At 44.3% G+C, this 21,144-nt stretch overlaps 2 protein-coding genes across 4 annotated transcripts in view; one reads left to right on the top strand and one right to left on the bottom strand.

The window, feature by feature from the left end:
• The window catches only part of LOC142804253 (uncharacterized), a 325,610-nt gene that overhangs the window by 59,684 nt on the left and 244,782 nt on the right, over positions 1-21,144 (bottom strand). The window lies entirely within an intron of this gene.
• The window catches only part of mRpS23 (mitochondrial ribosomal protein S23), a 42,760-nt gene that overhangs the window by 2,902 nt on the left and 18,714 nt on the right, over positions 1-21,144 (top strand). The window lies entirely within an intron of this gene.

Raw genomic sequence — 21,144 nt, 5'->3', positions numbered from 1 at the left:
AATTTAAATATTTACAAGTTGTTAGTTTAAGTAAAAGTACTGACGTTGAGAACCTCGAGAAGAGAGCAATGTAGTGACAGAGAATGCATCATATATATTATAATACCATGGCTTCAGAGCAACAGTCTTAATTTCGATATTGAGAGGGTGGTTTCTCGGTGACGTTTCATGGCAGTCTGACGCGACAGCAACTCGTGATGTACAAGTGGCAGATCTGTCAGCTGCTCGTGGTGCATGTAAATACAGATGAGGCAACTGCTGTCCACTGAGGTGACAGTGATATTTCACGTTGCGTGCAGGATTCGCAAACTCGGTAGAACAGTTTTGACTCATCGGGATAATGTCCATTGCAGCGGGGCTGGGTCGCTGGTGCTCAGTGGCAAAAAGTTCAAAATGAAACTAAAAAATATTTTATGTGTGTTGCCTGACCCTGGCATGTGGAGAGCTTTAACATTGCATATCAAAGAATTGTACAATCTCCCTGTTACGATTTTCAAGATCGTGTTAGTGCTCCATTAAGCTCAACGAAATAGTGCTCCATGTCGTGCATTTGTGATGCATAGTGGCTTTGAAAATGGCATTTCTTAGCAAACCTCAGCTTCTTCGTCCTCATGGGGAGTAATCAGGCTTTTCCTGAGATTCTTGTGGTTTTTTTTTTTCAGTGTGTGTGATAGCACAACTTGAGTGTCTTTAGTCAAGTTGAAACCAATTTTTAAGCATAATCTTAGTTGTGTGTGAACTGTGGCATTAACTGTTTAAAACATGTCCCCGATTGGGCTTGTAGGTCGTAAAGGAGCACTGACATCAAATTTAAAGATCGACATGTGCCCATCATTCGATCGCTTGGTATGCATAGGTGTTCTTGGCCAAATTCGAATAGTATCTGCCGTGTGGAAGTTATTTTAATTCGATCTCAAACAGCGTAGAAAAGCTACGGAAAAAAAAACGAAAGATAGGCTGTCCTGCGACATCGACACTAGTGCTATGTGTTCGGTGTGATACATTCCACAATTTCCATCCTGAGTGATGATATGCTAGTAACAATGATGTCAACGATCTGAGTGTTTGGAGCCGACTACCTACCGGCCATGCTTTCACTGATGGTTCTCCTCGCTGTGTTGAAGAATGTGTGCGATTCATCGTGTCACATCGACTGATTTGACATGTGCTCCACAGCGTGAGTACGATCATTCAGAGTGACAACACGTGCCAGAATGTCGGGAACTGCGGCGCAGTGGGAACCTGCACGTCGAGGCACGGAAAAAGCAGAAATTGCCTGGCGTTTCATGTCTTTCCAAGCCACGAACCTCAACGGAGCCAGTAGGTCGACTTCGTATGCACCAATGGACAGAGGGACTGGACGCCTAAGAAGAACAGCCGCATTTTCTCGCTTCACTTTTGCGCTGAGCTGCTACAGGGTAAATCCTGTGTTGGCGAACAAGTTGGGCTTCACTGGCAGTACGAGGCCCCTTCTTCGAAGCTGGGGCTAAAGGGAGAGGGGAAGAACGAGTTGGCGCTACTTAACCTAGCCGATGGAAGATGCACGGAGAGGCTTTAGTCTACATCATCAGAGAGACGGCAGGAATGACTGCACGTGCGCTCCTGGCAGGCGAAATGCCAGTGTGCGTGACGTCACCATTTTTTGTGAAAGCAGCATCAGCTATGCAGAGGCCTTGATGTGGCCGCGAGGTTGCGCTGACAGCACTACAATTTGGTGAGCTTTCGACCCACTTTGAACTACATTCAATAGCAGATATATTAATCAATATTACAGATATTCATTCGTACCTCAGATGCATTTTAGGTCGCGAATTGCACTAGGGAGTCAATAGCTACTTGTTGGCGTAAAAATTTTGACATGAGTAAATTTGATGTCAGTGCTCCTTTAAAAGGGCACTGACCAGAATTGCAAAATAGGTACCTCAACTCCATTTTTGGGAATCGCAACTTATAATTTCATTCTTTTCAAGTCCTCAGAATGAAAAAACTTAACTCGTTTGATAGTGTCACGGGATCGTGACGTCGATGAAGAGAGCAGACAGTTGGTTGAAGATTAAACTGTTTATTCAGCGGAATTTGTGGCCACGTAAGAAAAAAGTCGGATTACAGCAACATACTGGCACTGATAGCGGCGAGAAGAGCATCGGCCGTCGATCAACTCACAAGTGGCGAAGCGTGTTGGCATTTATACACTTGCCATCGAACATTCTAGCTTTATCGCGAGTGGCAACATAGGTTCCAAAATAATCTGAAATGTTTCACAAAGTGGGCGTAGCCTTAACAAAATGATTTACTATAATCGTGAACCTTCTGGAATGAGGCGCAGTTTTTGGTAAGCATTCCAGACAGGCTTTTTGGCCGAAAACCGAATGAAATATAGTGTAAATAAAAAAAGCGCATGGCAATAGTGAGTGTAAGTTTCTATGCTTGTCAGCTGTTTGATTTTTGGCCATGTGATCACGTGGACGTAACTATGTTCTTTCGTAAGTATATAATTGAAGGTTGACAGATAATAAAATTCAGTTTTCTTTTGTGTGTCCTTGTCTTCAATTTGCGCACACCAGTTTATCTTGAAAGTCAATTCCATTTTTACGATTCCTCAACGTAGGAAAGTAGGGAAGGCATATCTTGATAGCTTTGTCGAGCTGAAAATGATGGTAACAGAGCATAAAGCTGATGTCATCAGAAGCATATGAACTGCAAATTTACGCTAGACATGTTACTACGGTCGAGGGATAGGAGCTTGGTAACTTATCCCGTCTTGTACAGCCACACCACTACTTCCCATAGGGGCAGTTCTCTCACTACTTATGGCATTTTCATGGTCAGCACAATATTAAAAATGTTTAAATCACAGCATTATTTTTGTGAACTACAGCACTATGGTGTACGTGGCCTCACCCTTAGCCTAATGAAGTCATACCTCGGTTGACAGTCTCAATACGTAGTCGTTAACAACTGCGCTTCAGAGATGCTAAGTAACAGAGTTATTCAATTGTATAGTTTCAAAACTCCCCATAGGCTTCATGTATGAAAATCTGCACGTCATTGGCCTTTCTGTTTGAAGTGATCAGATTGTCACGCCACGTGTTGAGCACAACACCCACTAATAAATGCATTATTTGTGTTTTGTGTTGCCACTCCCAGGTGGTGCAAACGTCGGCTAACTTCAGAAAAATTGGGCGAACTCCGTGTTCAGATTTTGGAGCACAGTTTTGCAACTCGTATAATTAAATAACTCTGGCTAAGTATTACAAATGACGTTTATCAGGGTAGCATCTTTAGGCCACTGCTGTTCAATATATATATATATATATATGCTATTCCTAACATCAACACTCATGCAAAATACATTATATATGCGGGTCACACCACCCTATTTTTTTCTTCTAATGACATGAAACACTTAGCAGATATCCCTTGCTGCATGGTCATCAGTTGATTCACTAAAAATAAACACAGGAGACAAAGCAGTTATCTTTCTTTAAAAAAACAAACAAATATTTCCACGGCCCTGCTTATACTCGGGAAATACTGCAATAGAGTGCGTAGACATGTTTAAATAATTAGCAGTGACGTTCAGCAGCACAATGTCATGGGATGCCCATGTCAATAATCTTTCTTCAATGCTCTCTAGATCATAGGAACGACTTCGCATAACAGATATATTTTTCTCACCAAAACCAAGCTTATTTTGTATTCTGCACTCTTTTATGTCTTTGTTTTTTTTACCCTAATAGTAATCCTTCCTTAGCTTCCCACATCTGTAGAAGCTTATTGTCTACTCTCTTTAGCTACGCTTTGGTTGGCACAGTTTACGTGGATGCCGTCGTGTCTCATTTTATTTTTCGGTCTATTCCTCAGACGTTTCGTCGGTTTCTTCTCTTCCTGAATTTTTCCCAGTCGACAATTTAAAGTTGTCTGCCTTTTGCCTTGCTTGGCCCTGCCCTCACCATTATTTCAAGTATATGGTGGTCGCCTCTCAAGTCATGTAGCATCTACTGTGGGCTCATTACGTTCTTGGTGAGTGTCAAATCTAGCGTAGTATCCGCGCAAATGCTACTACCTGTTCTTGTAGGAATCGATGGATCGGTCACGATCGTCAGGTCTTCCTCCAGCCTGTGCAACCACAAGTTCCTGCCTTTCTGTGTTTCGATCTTGTATCTCCACGCACCGTATGGGGCGTTGAAATTGCCTCTAATCACTACCGCTCAGTTGCCCATTATAGCTGGGGTTTTTCCAGTGTGCAGGATTTATGCTGTGTATATTAGGACTGCTGTAAATATCTAAAATAAAACGACTGTCCTCTGTTTTCCACACGGGCATGAGTTAAAGGAGAATGTGATCTATTGCCTTGATTTTCATGTCGTGTTGCGCCACTGCCTTATTTTGCTTAACCAGCGTTCTTAACCCCTTTGTCTCCTCATGAGTACTGCCGAATATCTTGTATCCCGCCAATTCGGCCAGCCTATGCCTGTCCTGCGCCATTATAACATCTGGGATGCTAATGTCTTTGAAGTGTCGTTGCAAAATGTACCGTTTTTTATTGTATGCTAGAAAATTTCATTGCCGAATCGTGTAGCTATTTCGTCTGCCCCTGGCGGAGTCACATGTTCTCCAATCCGTCTGTGGGCACCTAGGTCCTAGCGTATATTTATAAATGCCGAATGCAGGAACAGCGCAACCTAGAAGTAGTTACCTCGTAACTATGGAAGCGAAAAAACAAGGACAGAAAAGAGCGTTGATTTTCAACAAACCAACTTGCCCACCAACTACCTACCAACTTGCCCAAGCTTCCACGCTTCATAAGTATATGTCTAGCTTAAATTCAAGAGATCAGATAAAAAAAATACCAAAACTGGTTGGACCCATAGCCAAAGGCTAGTAGCGAGTCTACAGAAAAATAAATCAGATTTCTATGTACAAGAGAAAGATACGGAAGTGTGTACCAATGTAATCATTATACATTTGTAAATTGCATAAGCATACTTCCCACCAAAATCGGCCAACATTTGCTGCACTTGCTGCAATATAATTTTGCCTAGCGCCTTAATCTTTGTCTCTGTCTTTGCCCCAAATCTAACTTTTTGTTGTTTGAGCTTAATTTGAAATTATGTTTCAATCTGTTCTCTTTTGGCTTCCATATTCTTTGCGAATTCCTCTGCTTTTCAGAAGGTCATTTTCTTTCCAGCGTTTTCTAATGTCATCCATAAATGCAGCATGTAAAAGAAGGTGAGTTTCTTTGATGGATGCGAAAAAGGTTGAGGCTTGTGTGATTAAATTGAGGTGCACAATAAACAACCTCAGGTGGTCGAAATTTCCGGAGCCCTCCACTACGGTGTCTCATGGTGGTTTTTGGGCATTAAACCCTAACAATTATTATTAGAAAAGGTGAGTTTGCAGAAAATATGCCAGACAATTATGTTTAACTAACAATATGTCTAGAGGCTAACTATATGACTTACAATATGTCTAGAGAAAATCTTGAGAAGCTGATGTGTGCACTTCGCGGGTTATAATGGAAAGCGCGAGTTGCCATGCATTTCATTTATTTTTACATACTGCAGCCTTGGTGAGGCTATTGCAGGAGTAAAAAAAAAAAAGCAACAAGAACAAATCAACATTCATCAACACGCTTCCAGAAATTTTTCAATGGTAGTTAATGAATACTTTCAGGCAGCAACAGTTGAAGGGAAAAAGCTGTATTTGAACATGTCAGTGTGGGGTGAAAAAAGTAGCAATGTTAAGGGCATGGTCATTCCTCGTAGACAGAGATATGTAAAACTTCAGATTTTTTTTTATTGAAGTAGAAAATAAACGAAGGAGTTTTTGTCACCGTTACTTGGCAACGGCTATTCCTTTCCACTTGATTGTTTTAAATAAAGAAAAAAAATAGCATATATACATATATACAGTCCTACATGGGTGAGAGTAAAAGTTCTCCGATGGGCAGAACAAACACGTAGTCACCACGCTCTTTTAACTTATGTCCGCTCAGTAGCGGTCACAAATTTTCATTTCTTCGAAGAATTGTCGCAGCACCTTCATTGCTTTGCCATTTGTTTTGGATGGCCATAGACCTAGTATTTTATTCAACGCAAATGGCCGCTCGGGATCTAACTTATGGAGTTCCTGTTCTAGTCCCCTTCGGTGCGTGTCGTGTTTTGGACACTCGAGCAAGAGGTGACAGATATCCTTGTCGTCGTGGCCGCATGAACATGCTGACGATATTGCTCACTGAATACGAAATAGGAAGTGCTTTGTGTAAGCCTTTCCGAGTTGTAGGCGATGTATGAGGGTTTTGATACGTCTTGGGAGGTCACAGTCTAATTGGTATTCAAGATTAGGATCAACAGCATATAAAGATCAATTCCTTTGTTTTGTCTGTGAACCAGGTAAACGGGCATAATTCACATTTTGCTCTTAAAATTGTAGTTGCATGATATTGAGATACTGGAACGAGGCACGTTTGCATAGAATGATGAGCAGTTTTTGCCAACTCATCTGCCATTTCATTTCCCTTGATTCCGCAGTGACTGGGAACCCACTAAAATGCCACTTGATGAATCGACTTCGTAGCATCTGAAAGCTCTTTTAGTGTAGCGTATACTATACGCACATCAGTGTGTCTTGAAATGGCATTTTTCACACATGTGAGTGCTGCCAGAGAGTCTGTAATTACCACCCATTTTCTTGGTGTCGTTGATAGTTTAAAAAAGCTTATGGCTAATAAAATTGCTATGAGCTCTGACGTTGTTAAAGAGGAGAGATGGCCCAACCAACATGCATATTCATGCGATTCCGGAATTATAAATGCTGATGTCGCTGTCTCTTTGGTGACTGAGCCGTCAGTGTACATGTGAGTGTATCTGTGGTACCTGTCAAACAGATGATGTGATACCAACTGCTGTGCAGCAACGATTGGCACTTCATGTTTGCTGCGAAGTCCTTCTATTGACGTTTCAATAGTTGGTAGCTCAAGCAGCCATGGCGGGTAGTTTTGGTTCAATGGTTAATGTGTCGACACAGGAAGCCAGGAAATGTACTGTTGGTACACATGGTGTATTTGCGCATCTGCATGGTTCACGATGTAGGGTATGAGCGGATGTGAAGGGTCTTGCGTGACTAGTCGAAAAAAGGGCCGACATGTCTCCGTATTTTCTAATTATTATTTATTTATTTATTTATTTCGACATACTGCCAATCCCATCAGGGATTTTAGCAGGAAGGGCGTGAACATAAAAATTCGAATAGGTACACAATAAAGACATACATCGCGATAAAGTACAGAATGAAACTAACAGAACCGGATCATTTAACAATTTCAGATCAAAGAAGGCATAAAACATTAGTGTAAAGAGAAGTTGTCAGAAGAAAATAAATGCAGCGACTTGGTTGACACATTGGTTGACATATTGGCATATGCATCAAGAAACACAACAAGAAATCACAGCAATAAGAAACTACCCTACAATATGGCAAAGTATTTCAAGAAAGGGCAAATTTATACACACTGAAAAGCAGAAACATGTTCAAGAATCAACAGGGCGATTTCTCTTCACCTGGATTCAGTACTAAAAATTTCTTAAAGAAAAAAAAAATGATGACATGATACTTCGCTCGTACATTGTTCACACGAACACCCATATTAAAATCAACCAGGTGATTCCGTTTGCATAATACAAAGTTCATTTTCGACAAGGGTTAGAAATTTTGCTAATTCGGTAGTACTGGAGATACTCGGATCCAGTTTATTCCATTCATTAGTGGCTAACGGAAAGAATGAGTACCTAAAGCAGTTTGTGTTGAAGGAGTATTCGTTAAGTCTCATTGGGTGTTTCTGGCGTGTTTTTCTAGTTTGATCAAACGTAAGATAGGCGGATATTTCAATGTTTAAATGACCATGTATTAATTCATGTATGAATTTTGCACGTGCTAACCTTGTTCTATTCATTAGAGTAAGTAATCCAGCTTTTTTCATTAGTTCAGTCGGAGAATCTGTATGTCTGTACTTGTTGTAGATGAACCTCAAAGCTTTCCTTTGTATTCCTTCCAGTTTCGTGATTTGCTGTTTTGTGAATGGTGACCAAATAATATTACCGTATTTTAGTAATGATCGCACAAGGGAAGTGTATGCAAGCAGTTTTAGAGAAGGCGGGGCCTGGCGAAGCCGGTATCTGAGTGTAAACAAACGGTGCAGTGCAGCTGAAGTAACGTAACTTATGTGTGCATCCCATCTTAGATCTTCAGTTATAATAATTCCAAGATATTTATGCTGACTTACTCTAGTTATGGGAATGTCATTAATGGTGTAAAGAAAATTTGACCTAGTTTTTTTTCGACTTACTGATAAAATTGTACACTTGTTTGCATTAAGTGACATCTGCCATTTACGGCACCAGCAGAAAACATCTTGTAAAGCACTATTTAAAGCTACATGGTCCTCCGTTGAGTTTATTTCTCGATATAGCACGCAGTCATCCGCGAATAATTTGATTTTTTCCTTAATATTTGTTGGCAAATCATTAATAAAGAGAAGAAACAAAATTGGCGCCAGCACACAGCCCTGCGGAACTCCAGATGTGACGGAGGTGGTAGCAGAGGTTTCACCGTTAAATTCCACATACTGTGTACGATCAGTAAGATAATTTTTGATCCAGTTAAGAACAGTAGAATTTCCTAAGGTGGCCTCAAGTTTTTGAAGTAGTTTTTTGTGCGATACCTTGTCGAATGCTTTGGCAAAATCGAGGAAGATTAGATCAGTTTGTTTTTGGTTGTCAATACTCTGGGATACCTCATGTGTTAATTCCACTAATTGAGTTATGGTTGAAAGACCTCGGCGGAAGCCATGCTGATAGGGAGATAATATACGTTTTTCTTCTAGGAAAACAGTTATTTGTTTAAGAATTATGTGCTTCAAGATTTTACAGATTGTACATGTCAGGGATATAGGTCTAAAGTTAGATATATCATTTCTGCTTCCTCCTTTATGCACAGGAACAACTTTGGCCTTTTTCCACTCCACAGGTAAAGAGCACGTTGATAGTGATTTGTTAAACATGACGCACAGATTTGACGCACAATTATAAATTTGGGTTTTCTTGCCTCTGCCAGTGTCAGAGAACTTGATGTTGCCAGTGGAACCCCCAGACTTATGCGTGAGCTTTGTGCTTGTAACAGCTGAAGTCGGTGTAGAGACATCTGAGGGATGTTGTGGAGAACTGGCGCAGAGTAGGCAATTTTCTGTCGGATTAGTGCACAATAAACATGGAGTAGAGACGCTGATGTACCGTTCCATTTTGTCCCCCGATGCGACGTATAACATTTAAGGTGCAGTTCACTTGATTTTCTAGATCAGCAATATGGTGACTCTATCTGAGTTGGCTGTCTAAGTTAACACCAAGGAAGCGGTGCTTTCGTGCGATTTTGATTCTCTGGCCATCCACAAAAGGCTTCAAGTGTTTCACTGTCTTTCACGTGAACGGTAGAACTACCGAATTGGCGTGAGAAATCTTCATGCCTCGCTGTTTGAGGTAATCACTTATTGAATTTAGTCCTTGGTGAAGCCGATGTTCGATCACTTCCAGTGATTTTTGGGACGTCCATATGCTTATGTCGTCTGCATACATGGATATGTTCAAGGCTTCGGGCAGCACTTCGGGAAGACGTGCCATTGCAGCATTGAAAACAAGCAGACTTAGAATGCTTTCTTGGGGTACACCTCTGCTCATGCTGAAACAATCGCTGTCTCTGTTATTAGTTGAAATGTATATATTTGTCTGTTACTCAGGAAGTTGGTGATCCTTGGAAGGATACGACCATGAACCCCCAGTGAGGTAAGCTTGTACAGCACAGAAAGGTGACAGAGTCGAACGCCTTCTTAATGTCTATGAACGCCGCAACAGCCATGTTTCCACACCTCGTTTCCTGTTCTAAAAATGTAACGAGGTCGAAGACGCAGTCTATGGTGCATCGCCGTCTTCTGAAGCCAGCCATCTGTTCTGGAAGAGAGTTGTTAGCTTCAATCCACCACTGTAATCGTCTGTCAACCATTTTTTCCATGTCTTTAGATACACAGCTAGTGAGGCTGACTGGTTGAAATGAGTCAACTGAAAGTGGTGATTTACCGGGCTTCAGCAGAGGGACGGTTCTCGCTACCTTCCAACACATTGGAACGTACGGCTTCGTCCACATGTCGTTATATATCCGTAGAAGAACTGGCATGCCGTTGGGTCCTAGATTTTTTAGCACCCTGTACGATACGGTGTCGAGACGGGTTGCCGTTTTCACGTGGGTTCGTAATAGCGCAGTACGCATCTCTAGTGAAGAATACGTGTTATCCAGTTGAGCATGTGATGAAGTGTATGCATCTTGGATTTGCTTCTCCACAGAATTAGGCAGTGCAGTAGAGTTGTGAACCGATTGCCCAGTTCCAGTCAGCATTGTGCAAAACTTATTAGCAACATCACGTTCGGATAATCTAAGAGATGTGGTCAATGCTCTCAATGAATTTCGCTGGGACACTGGATGACTTAAAGCAGTGATTGCCAGGTTTTCGGAAGTGGAGTAAATGGGGTCTATGAATTGCAGACATCGCGCCATTTTTTTCCCACCTAACTTTTGCATGTGTCGGTTAGATTGGATATGTGTGGCCTGACTCTTCTTGTAATCTTCTAGCCTCCCAGTGCGGGGATATCGACGTTCTGCTCGTCTTCTAATTGCTCGTAGGTGCTCATAGTCTGCATCTACACTGGAGTGGCCTGCTGGAACGGGTGTAAACCTTGTCACACGGGAGTAACTGCTTTTAATGCAGGACATAAATGTATCCAGTTCCTTAACTTGCACCAAGTCACGTCCAGTATGTTCACGAAATAGTTTCGAGTCACTTAGCTTTGAAATCAATGTTGTCGTTTGCACTTGAATTCTTGGGTGTCGCATGAGAACTGGGTAATGGTCACTCCCTCGTTTTTCGAGCTCTGTGCACCAGTATATATGTCGTGCAATTTCAGGGGAGGCTATAGCCAAATCTAGACAGCTGGCATAATTATTACCTCTTAAAAACGTTACTGATCCATCATTCAGTACAAGACCACATCGATCAATTGCTTTTTCGAGTGTTCTTATACGTGAATCGGTATGAGTACTGCCCACGTGGTATTGTGCGCATTAAAATCTCCACAGATGAGGGTGAGTCCCTAAGCTTTACCCAATAAATGAACCAGGGATGATTCGGAGATGCGTGTCGATGGTTGCGAATAAACACAAATTACGATGATGGTAAGTTTCTGGAACCGAATGTCGCACCCTACAAATTCTGGCACGTGCAGTCCGACGAATGTAAAAGAAAAGAGGGTATGTCGCGCCGCACGCATAACAGTGCCCTGCTCAAGCCTGGATTTCTTCTTGATGCATACGTGATATAAATAGAAATCCTAAAGTCAGGGCCAATGTTGGTTTCATTTAGACACAGAACGGGGAAGCTATACTGAGCAACCAGCTTCTTAAAGCCTGCGCTTTTGGACCTAAGGCCATTGGCATTCCACTGAAACACAGCTGTGTTGTGGAAACAGTTCACTTGTAGAGCCTTTTTGCTATACAACAATTTTTCATTGTACTGCTAGAGGCTCTAATGAAAGGACTGCGCTCACTTCTGGAAAACATTAGCCTGTGGAAATACACGCAGGATTGCCTTCAAAGCAAGGAAGAGCATCGACATAACCATATCGACTTCACTTGTTTTCGATGCACGTTGCTCTTGTGCCTTTGGCTTTGACTAGGTGAAAGGTGTAGACGCTTGGTTATCCTAAGTTGCCGACGGTTTCAGTGTCCTGCTGTCGCTTTACTGCCTTTGAACGCTTGGTGATCGTCCTCTACAGTACGTTTTGGTTGTACTTTTTTTTTTCTGAGCTGAAGCACGCTTGGCTACCATCGCATACGATAGTGGAGATGTACTCGTCTGTGATTTTGAAGTCATTGGGAGCGGATGCACAGTTTCAGGATTCGGACAAGGCGATGCCTTTTTTGGAGCTCTTCCAAGCAAAATTTCTTGTCGCTTTAGTCGAGTAGCCGCCTGATCTATCGGACAACCAGCATACGATGCTACGGGGTCTCCATTGCAATTGGCACGTTTCAGATGATTCCTCAATGTACAGTTTGTAATCATGTGCTCCAGCACAGATTTTGCAGCTAAGTTGTCTATGGCACGATTTGGCAACATGTCCATATCGTTGACAGTTGTAACATTCTGTAGCGGGCTGTAGATACTCTTCCACCGGATGACTTGTGAAGCCTAGGAGGATACGAGGCGGCAGTGGCTTGTCGGGGGGAGAACTCAAGAATTACACTGCCGAGTAAATGTGGCTCTGCTGAACCATCTTCATGACGGAGCCATTTAGTCTGTTTCTTGACTGAGGTTATACCTCTGTCTCTTTAAATATTCAAGCAGTTGATCTTCACTGCGTTGTACTGGTACTTGTCTAATCTTTCCTAGGTTCTTCACATATGGCTGCGGTAAATGTTGTCGGGTATACTTCAAGACCAGCAGCATGTGTTAACTCAAAAAGTCTGGGGGAGGCAGTAACTGTAGAGACACTTACGGAGAAGTTGCCATCTCTGTTGACATGAAACCACTGCACTTTCTCTTTAGCAGCAGATACCACTTCACTGGCCAGTTTGTTTGGATTGACTTTCCGAAATGGGGCGCTAGGGTCCGCCAGCTTGAAAATTATGGGTATCCCCGCTGGTCGGGCTTTCTTGTACGTGACTGTTCTAAGAGGCCTGTCTTCTGCTTCCATATCGCAGTTCATTTCTGTGGAGTTGATGATTGTTGCATCGCTGTAATCCTCTTGATTATCAGTTCGTGCTTTCTTCGGAGTAACACACTTATCGTTGGCATTGGGTGTGGTTGAGGGGCCGTCACAGTCCTCCTCAGGTCCCTGAAAAACAGGATTCTCTTGCTGTTCGGACGCATTCATCACTTCGTCTTCATCTGATGGGCGCAATTCTTCCCACCCAACAGGGGCGCAATTCTTCCCACCCATCTGATGGGTGGGAAGAATGGCCGCCACCAGTAGCCGAAGCTTTCGGACATCATGGCAGCCTAAGATAAGGCTTCGGCGCCTTGGAGACGTGGCGCCTGGTGTGCCGCGAAGGTAGTGGCCGAATCTTGGCAGTAAGACACAGAAGACGAGTAAGAAAACTTACAAAATTGGCGAGAAACAGCAGCGGTAGAAAGCTCACGTCCAGTGATTCTCGACTTCGTCTTCGTCCAGAACTTCAGATACAATTCTAAAGTGAGAAAAATTGAATAAATTGGGCATAAATTTTAGGCATTCAACATGGTGATGCTTCGAAAGTGTAGCGAGACCTAGCTGAGGATGGAAGTTCAATGGCTAAAGATCCGTCATATCTTTTGCATACAAAGCACACAGCTTTTTTAAATGCGAAGCATCTCTTAGCGAACTTCGGCGACCTTGACCACATCTGTCTATCTATCTAGCTGCCTACGACCTTTAGATCTCCTGGACGCTTCGATAATGGGATCTATACCAAAATTAGTATGGCATAACTTGACTGCATGACGAGCATAAGTGACAAGTCACAACATGAAACTCATGACACGTATGTGATAAACGTCATGATTTACTTGATATGGTCTTGCTGCTCTTGCGGTAGTTTCGTTCACATCACATATTGCAAGACTGGTGTGGTATGACATGACTGCTTGGTAAACATAAGCGACATACTCTAATATAGAAATCATATCGTGCATATCATGTGTCATGACTACACACCGCGCTCATAGTGTGCTTGCAGTTGTTTCGCTAGTTTCACATATATCAAATTTGGCATTACGTGACATGAATGAATGAGGAAGGTATATGACTGGTGAAAAGATGATAATCATAACATGCATGTCATGTAAGAACATGACTACCACATTGATGATGATGACTGTCACATTGATGATGATAACACATTGATGATAAGCTCGTGGTCATTTTGTTAGCTTCACATGTACGAAATTTGGTACAGTCGAACCTCGATATATCGAACGGCGCGGCGATCTTGAAATAGTTCGATATATCCAGAATTGGATATAAAAAAAAATCACGAAAAAAATGCGTCAACAGCTTGCTGAAAACAACCAACGAACCGTTCAAGCGTGGTGCAGTAAATACTCACTTGAAGATTCAAAGATAGTATTTATTGTGTTGGTTTAAAATATTGAAAAAGAGTAGCCTGCTTTTTGTTGGCCATGGCGTGTTTGACGACTGCGTCCTCAATATAGTCCAGGCGATCCATAAGTGATAGGCCGGTGCCTTCATTCGCGCCGCAGTGGCGGCGCACAAGGGCCAAGGCAGCTAACTACGACCTCAGCTGATGTCGGGAGCGGGGCACCATCAGCGCTTGCGGGATCCACCTTGGCAGAGTCTTCATTTGGCTGCTCAGCAGTAGCTTCGGCAACAATCTCCACATCTGTGAGCTCCGCCGGGAGCTCCGTCGTTCGGAGTTAGGCCTGTCGCGCACCACAGCACGCCACAGCCTAACAGCGCGCCACAGGCCTAACTCCGAATGCAAGAACACTGCGAGCACAACGACCGATGTCTGCCGATGCTACGGGGGAGGAGCTTGCAACAAGTGGTGGTGGTAGTCGTTGTAAGGAAGAGGAAAAAGGCACCTAATTTCTGTCTGCCTTCAGACGACACGGCGCAGTGCCTTATAGGGGTGGGGGGAAGGAGGGATAAAAAGAATAGAAGGAAATTGATTAAGAAATAGACAGGCAAGCCACAGAAAAAAGAAGGAGATAGGAAAGTGGGGATCCGGTCGAAGCAGTCCAAGGGCGGGGCGCCACAATGCGAGAGCTGCACGGCGTCAGGAGACCGCGGAGGGCGAACCAGTCAGCGGGAGATTCGCTGGCGTCGGAGATCACCAGGGCACAATCGTCCAGCTTGAAATCCTGCAAGCGAATCCTCCCAACAAGTGCGCAGTGTGCCGTTGACACCATAGAAACTGCAACGACTGCAAGCTGCAAGGCTGCGGCGCGCGTACGCCGCTACCTTAAATGTGGCGCTCTCGGTGCCATCGATGTGTGCAGCATTCATAAACGCCCGCCGCTCTACCGCTACTTTCGAGAGTTGCGGAAAAGCTCGCCGCCTGTCAATGGAGCGCGGGCGGTTTGGGGTGACTGAGTTCGATATATCCATTATATGTCAAACTTTGTTCGAAATAAAAAATCAATAATGCATGCGATTTCCCGCGTGATATAGGCAATAATTCTATATATCTGTGTTCGATATATTGAGGTTTGACTGTATTACGTGACGTGAACGGACGACGAAGATAAATGGCAACATCCAAATGTGATAATCATGACATGCATGTCATGTAAAACATGAGGACATGCTACGCTCATAGCGGGCTTGCGGCCATTTCGCAGGCTTCACGTATACCAAATTCGGTATAGCATGATGTGAATGGACATTTGAACACAAATGCCATGCTCAAGCATGATAATGATGACATCGAAGTCATGTATGGCATAATTTATATCCGCCTCCTACCATTGTGCTGCTTTTGAAGTGACATGTCAACTTTGCTCATTCGTGCTTCACATATCATCGATTCTCACTGTATGGGATCTACTATTTTTTCTTTTTTGAACGGATTCTAGTTACTTGATATCACATTTCTTATAGGGGTTTCAAACCACACTATCATATTCGAAAAATGGGCCAAATGAGAGTTCTGTAGGTAAGCTGTTTGGCTTCCCGAAAAGTAAGACAGAGCGTAAAATGTAATTAACCTAAACTATAAGGGCTTTCTTACATGTGAGATAAATATGTTTGAACCATGATAAATTATGTGTCATACGGATACCAAGGTACTTCAATTCAAACACCCTGCACAAACTAACATTGTTAAAGCCATAGTCAAAAATCAACGGGCATGAACGTGTGGTAAATTACATAATTACCATCTTGGAGAAGTTATTATTCACTTGGCAAGATTTGTACCAGCTTCAAAAATGAGAAAATCTATCGTTTAGGATGGCATAATTCAGTGCAGATTTGGCAGTATTGTCACGGGGTCATGACGTGAACGAATAGAGTAGACTTCAGGTTGAAGAAGAAACTGTTTATTCGGGCCGAACTTGTGGCCACGCAAAGGAAGGTTGGATTATAGCAAGACACTAGCACTGATAGCGGCGAACAGAGCGTCGGCCGTCAATCAACTCACAAGCATCGAAGCGTGTTGACATTTATACACTTGTCATCGAATATTCTAGCGTTGTCGCTAGCGGTGACGTAGGTTCCAGAATAATTTTTAATGTTCAAGAAGTGGGTCTCAACAAAATCTTAACAAAATTATCTACTGCTGTGCCGAAGCTTCTCATACAGTGTAGGGGACGGGGTTTGCGATGAAACTTACTGACTGTGAAATGGAGCGATAACAAAAGATGAGGCGAGAATGTGGCATTGCCCCCTCTAAATAAGACATCGTCCGAATGCTTTAGGAAAAGACAAAAGTACAATAATAAAGAAAATAAACACTAAGTACAAGCAATAAAGCACAGCAACAACAACAAAATACAGTCCTCAGGTTCATGCATGAAATGGTTTGAGGCGCACGACATGGACGACTTCCGGTCGAGCACGGCGCCGTTGAGAGTTCGTAATGCCGTTGGGAAGAGCCTCGTAGTCGAGTGGGCCGAGACGTCGAACTGCTCTGTATGGACCTAAGTGCCGTCGCAAAAGTTTTTCACTGAGCCCATGTCTGCAAGCTTCGTCGAAGAATGTAACGGCGACTGTCGGTCGCCTGCTGACTCATGATGCGCAGGCGGGCCAGCTGACGAGCTTTTTCTGCATGCTCAAGGTAGGCAGTGATGTGGAGGTTAGAATGGTCAGCAACATTTAAAAGCATAGCGTCGAGCGTCGTTGCCGGGCTCCTTTCATAGACCAACTTGTACGGCGGCATCTGCGTCGTTTCTTGTACAGCTGTAGGGTATGCGAAGGTCACGTACGGAAGCGTTTCATCCCACGTCTGGTGCTCGACGTCGACGTACATGGCCAGCATATTGGCGATGGTCTTAATAAGACACTCGGTGAGGCCATTAGTTTGTGGATGGTAGGTGGTAGTCCGGCTTGTCTAGCTGTACCTTAGGATCGCCTGAGTTAGGTTCGCCGTAAAGGCCGTACCTCTGTCAGTAATGAGGACCTGTGGAGCTCTGTGACGCAGGACGATGTTCTCGAGGAAGAACTTTGCTACCTCGACGGTACTGCCTTTAGGCAGGGCCCTTGTCTCGGCGTAGTGTGCGAGGTAGCCGGTAGCTACGACGATCCATTTGTTCCCGGACTTTGACGTTGGGAACGGCTCCAGTAAGGCCATGTCGATTTGCTAGAACGGTTGGTGAGATGGCTCGATGGGCTGAAAAAGTCTGGCTGGCCTAGTCGGCAGTGTCTTTAGTCGTTAACAGTCCCGGCATGTCTTTACATAACCGGTTACTTCGGTGCAAAGACGTGGCCAGTAGCACTTCTGTATTTTTGGGAGCGCACAGGAAACGCTGAAGTGTCAAGCCATCGGGTCGTCGTGTAGAGCATCCAAACTTCAGGACGTAACGCTGAAGCTACCACGGCGAGGTAGTTGGCTCGATGTTGCCAGAAGGTTTTCTTGACGAGGATGCTGTTACACAACAAAAATGACAATAGTCCTCTCGTGAATACCTTTAGAACAACGGCAGCCTTGTCCTTGAGGTATTCCACAAAGCCCTTGATTTCAAGGTCGGCTCGCTGTATTTCTGCAAAATCATTGACGCTTAAGGATCCCTAGATGCAGTCGTCATTCTCGTCAATGTGCGGCGGTGGCTCAACGGGGGCGCGGACAACGCCTTTGCCCGGACATGTAAACGACAGTGATGTCAAATTTCTTATGTCGCAGGCTCCACCGTGTGAGGCGGCCTAAAGGGTCCTTCAAGTTAGTTTGCCAACAGAGGGCGTGGTAGTTGCTCACAACTCTGAAAGGCCTGCCATAGAGGTAGGGACGAAACTCGGAGGTAGCCCAAATGATGGCGACACTCCTTCTGTTGTGGAATAATTGAGTTATGCTTTAGTTGGTGACCGGCTCGCATAACCGATGACCCTTTCAGGCCCATCAATCTCCTGCACCCGGACGGCTCCGAATCCTACACAAGTCGAAATGCACAAGTATCTGCGGTGTTTACAGGAGTCGTTTTAGTTCTTGAACTGCTTCCTCCTGTGGCGTTTCCCACTTGAACTGGACGATGGTCTTTGTAAGGTTAATGAGCAGCTCAGCGATGCAGGCAAAATTTTTGACGAAACGCTTGTAATAGGTGCACAGGCCGATAAATCGACACATGGCCTTCTTGTCGGCGGGTGGCGGGAATTCAGCGATGGCTGTTGTCTTCTGTGGGCTTGGGCATACTCTGGACTTGCTTATCATGTGTCCCAAGAACAAGACTTCTTCATATGCAAAGTGGAACTTTTCTGGCTTCAGAGTGAGTCCGGAGGTATTGATTGCTTGACGTACAGCTTCAAGATGCCTGAGATGCGTGTTGAAGCTAGAGGAACATACGATGACGTCGTCCAAGTACACGAGGCAAGTCTGCCTCTTCAATCCAGCCAGCACGGTGTCCATAATGCGCTGGGACGTTGCAGGCGCTCAGCGAAGAGCAAAGGGCGTCACCTTGAACTCTAAGAGGCCGTCTGTGTAATGAAAGCAGTCTTTTCTCGGTCTCGCTCGTCTACTTCGATTTACCAGTAGCCTGTCTTGAGGCCCATCGATGAAAAGTATTTCGCATTGTGGAGTCAATCAAGGGTGTCGTCTATTTGGGGGAGAGAGTATACATCCTTCTTTGATATCTTGTTGAGGCGCCGATAGTCAATGCAGAAGCGTAGTGTGCCATCCTTTTTTTTTTTCATTAATACCACCGGTGATGCCCATGGACTCTTTGAAGGCTGGATAATGTCGTCATTTTGTCCACTTTTTTTATGGCCTCGCGTTCTGGCATCGACACTCTGTACGGGCTCTGATGAAGTGATGATGGTTTTCTTCTGTTATGATTGGATGTTTCGCGACAGAGGTCTGTCGAATTCTCAAGCAGTTCGTGTATTTCAGGAGCAGGTTTCTGAGCTCTTCTTGTTTATGTGTTGGAGGGGTTGAATTAACGTCGAAAGCCGGCTGAAAGGCTTGAGTCGTTGGAGTAGATTCGGCAGAATCGGGTGGCTTCTTGACGTGGGCGCGGCGGAAAAACGCTGCATAGCGTAGCTTATGGCTTGTGGCTCAGGCTGGGCTAGGGTGTTTGGAAAAATTGCTGGACTTCTTTGCGTACAACTCAGCGATCAAGTCAAGGGATGCTGTGAGGCTAGCAACAATTTACGCAGCTCTTCGGGTACAATCGCTCGTATCGTTTTACGAAGGTCGTCAGGGCTGAAAGTATGAAGAGCTGGGATGTCTTCCATTGTTCACCAATTGTACTGGCAGGCTCACATTTATAGCGTCTTCTCGATTGATCTTGCTTCTGACAGGATTTCCTGGACGGTCTTAGTGAGGTTTCAGATCAGTCCAGCGAAGAGTTCTTGCTTTACCCCTCGCATGAGAAAACAGACTTTTTTTCTCTTCAAGCATGTCGGGGTCAGAGTGGTGAAACAGTTGTTTCATTTCTTCTATGAATATTGTCACATTTTTATTTGGGAGTGGGACCCTCATCTCCAGCAGTGTCGCAGCTCTTTCCTTGCAGGCGATGATCCTGAACGTATCCAGGAATGTGCCGCGGAAGAGATTCCAGGTTTGAAGCGCAGACTCCCTATTCTCGAACGAGGTCCTTGCTGTGTCTTCTGTATAAAGGTAGATGCGACGGAGCTTCTCTTCCATGTCCCTGTAGTTGAGGGCGGCCACTCGGTTGTAGGTCTCCAGCCAGGTCTCTGGATCTTCAAACGATGACCCACAAAAAAAAAATCGGTGGTTCTCTTGGCTGCTGCATCACGATCGCAGGCTACCGTGCAGCAGTTGTCATCATTGCCGCGGTCGATGTCATGTCCTTGGTCTTCCGAACCTTGTCTTGTAGAGGCCCGTACTCTGATGGTAAACCTTGCGGCCTGTTCGGCGCTCGTGGCTGGCGTCGGTGTCTTCGCAATGTGGGCTGGGTTCACGACTTGACGGGGGCACCTCTACCAGATGTCATGGGGTTGTTATGTGAATGAATGGAGCAGACTTCAGGTCGAAGATGAAACTGTTTATTTGGGCTGAACTTGTGGGCACGCAAAACGAAAGTCGTATTACAGCAAGACACTGGCACTGATAGCGGCGAACAGAGCATCGGCCACCGATCAACTGACAAGCGTGTCGGCATTTATACACTGGCCATTGAATATTCTAGCGTTATCACTAGCGGCGGCGTAGGTTCCAGAATAATCTGTAATGTTCTCGAAGTGGGCGTAATTTTAACAAAATGACCTACTGCTGTCCCCAAGCTTCTCGAACAGTCTCGGCCTGGTTCGCGTTGAAAATTACTGACAGTAAAGCGGGGTGATAACGAAAAATGAGGCGAGTATGTGGCAGTATGATATAGGATGCAGTCATCTGCAAAAAGGCACATTTTCACAGAAGTGTGCGAGCGGAGGTCATTAATATAAAACAAGAATAAGAGTGGTCCTAGTACGGAACCCTGGAGAACTCCTGATGAAACCGGCATCTGAGGCGAGTTAGTAAAGTTGAAACACACTTATTGTCAGCGCTGCAAAAGCAAGTTCGATATCCAGCCAACCAATGATGCATTCTTTAGTATAACAAACAACTTTTAGGGGCGAAGCTCCTTATGGCGTGGCTTGTGCGTCCCTCGTAGTACGTAACCACCAGTGGCACATACGCGAAATAGGTATAAAATTTGACCTCCAAGGTGGTGCCGGTGAGAGATTTCTTCTGTGCGTTGTTTAACAATAAAAAATAGTGCTCAATGTACATGCCAATGGCTGCTAATGGAGAATGAGAGACAGGAGCATTCGGATTATAGTCAACGCGCATGCTGCGATCCCCATTAGCGGCCATTGGCATGTAGATTGAGCACTATCTGAAAGGAAAAAGTTCCTACGTTATACTCGCTGGGCGTAACCTTCTTGGTTTTAGAAA

Source organism: Rhipicephalus microplus, chromosome 3 (assembly GCF_043290135.1).
Source record: "Rhipicephalus microplus isolate Deutch F79 chromosome 3, USDA_Rmic, whole genome shotgun sequence".
Classification (NCBI taxonomy): Eukaryota; Metazoa; Arthropoda; class Arachnida; order Ixodida; family Ixodidae; genus Rhipicephalus; species Rhipicephalus microplus.
This window is presented reverse-complemented; position numbering and strand designations above follow the sequence as displayed.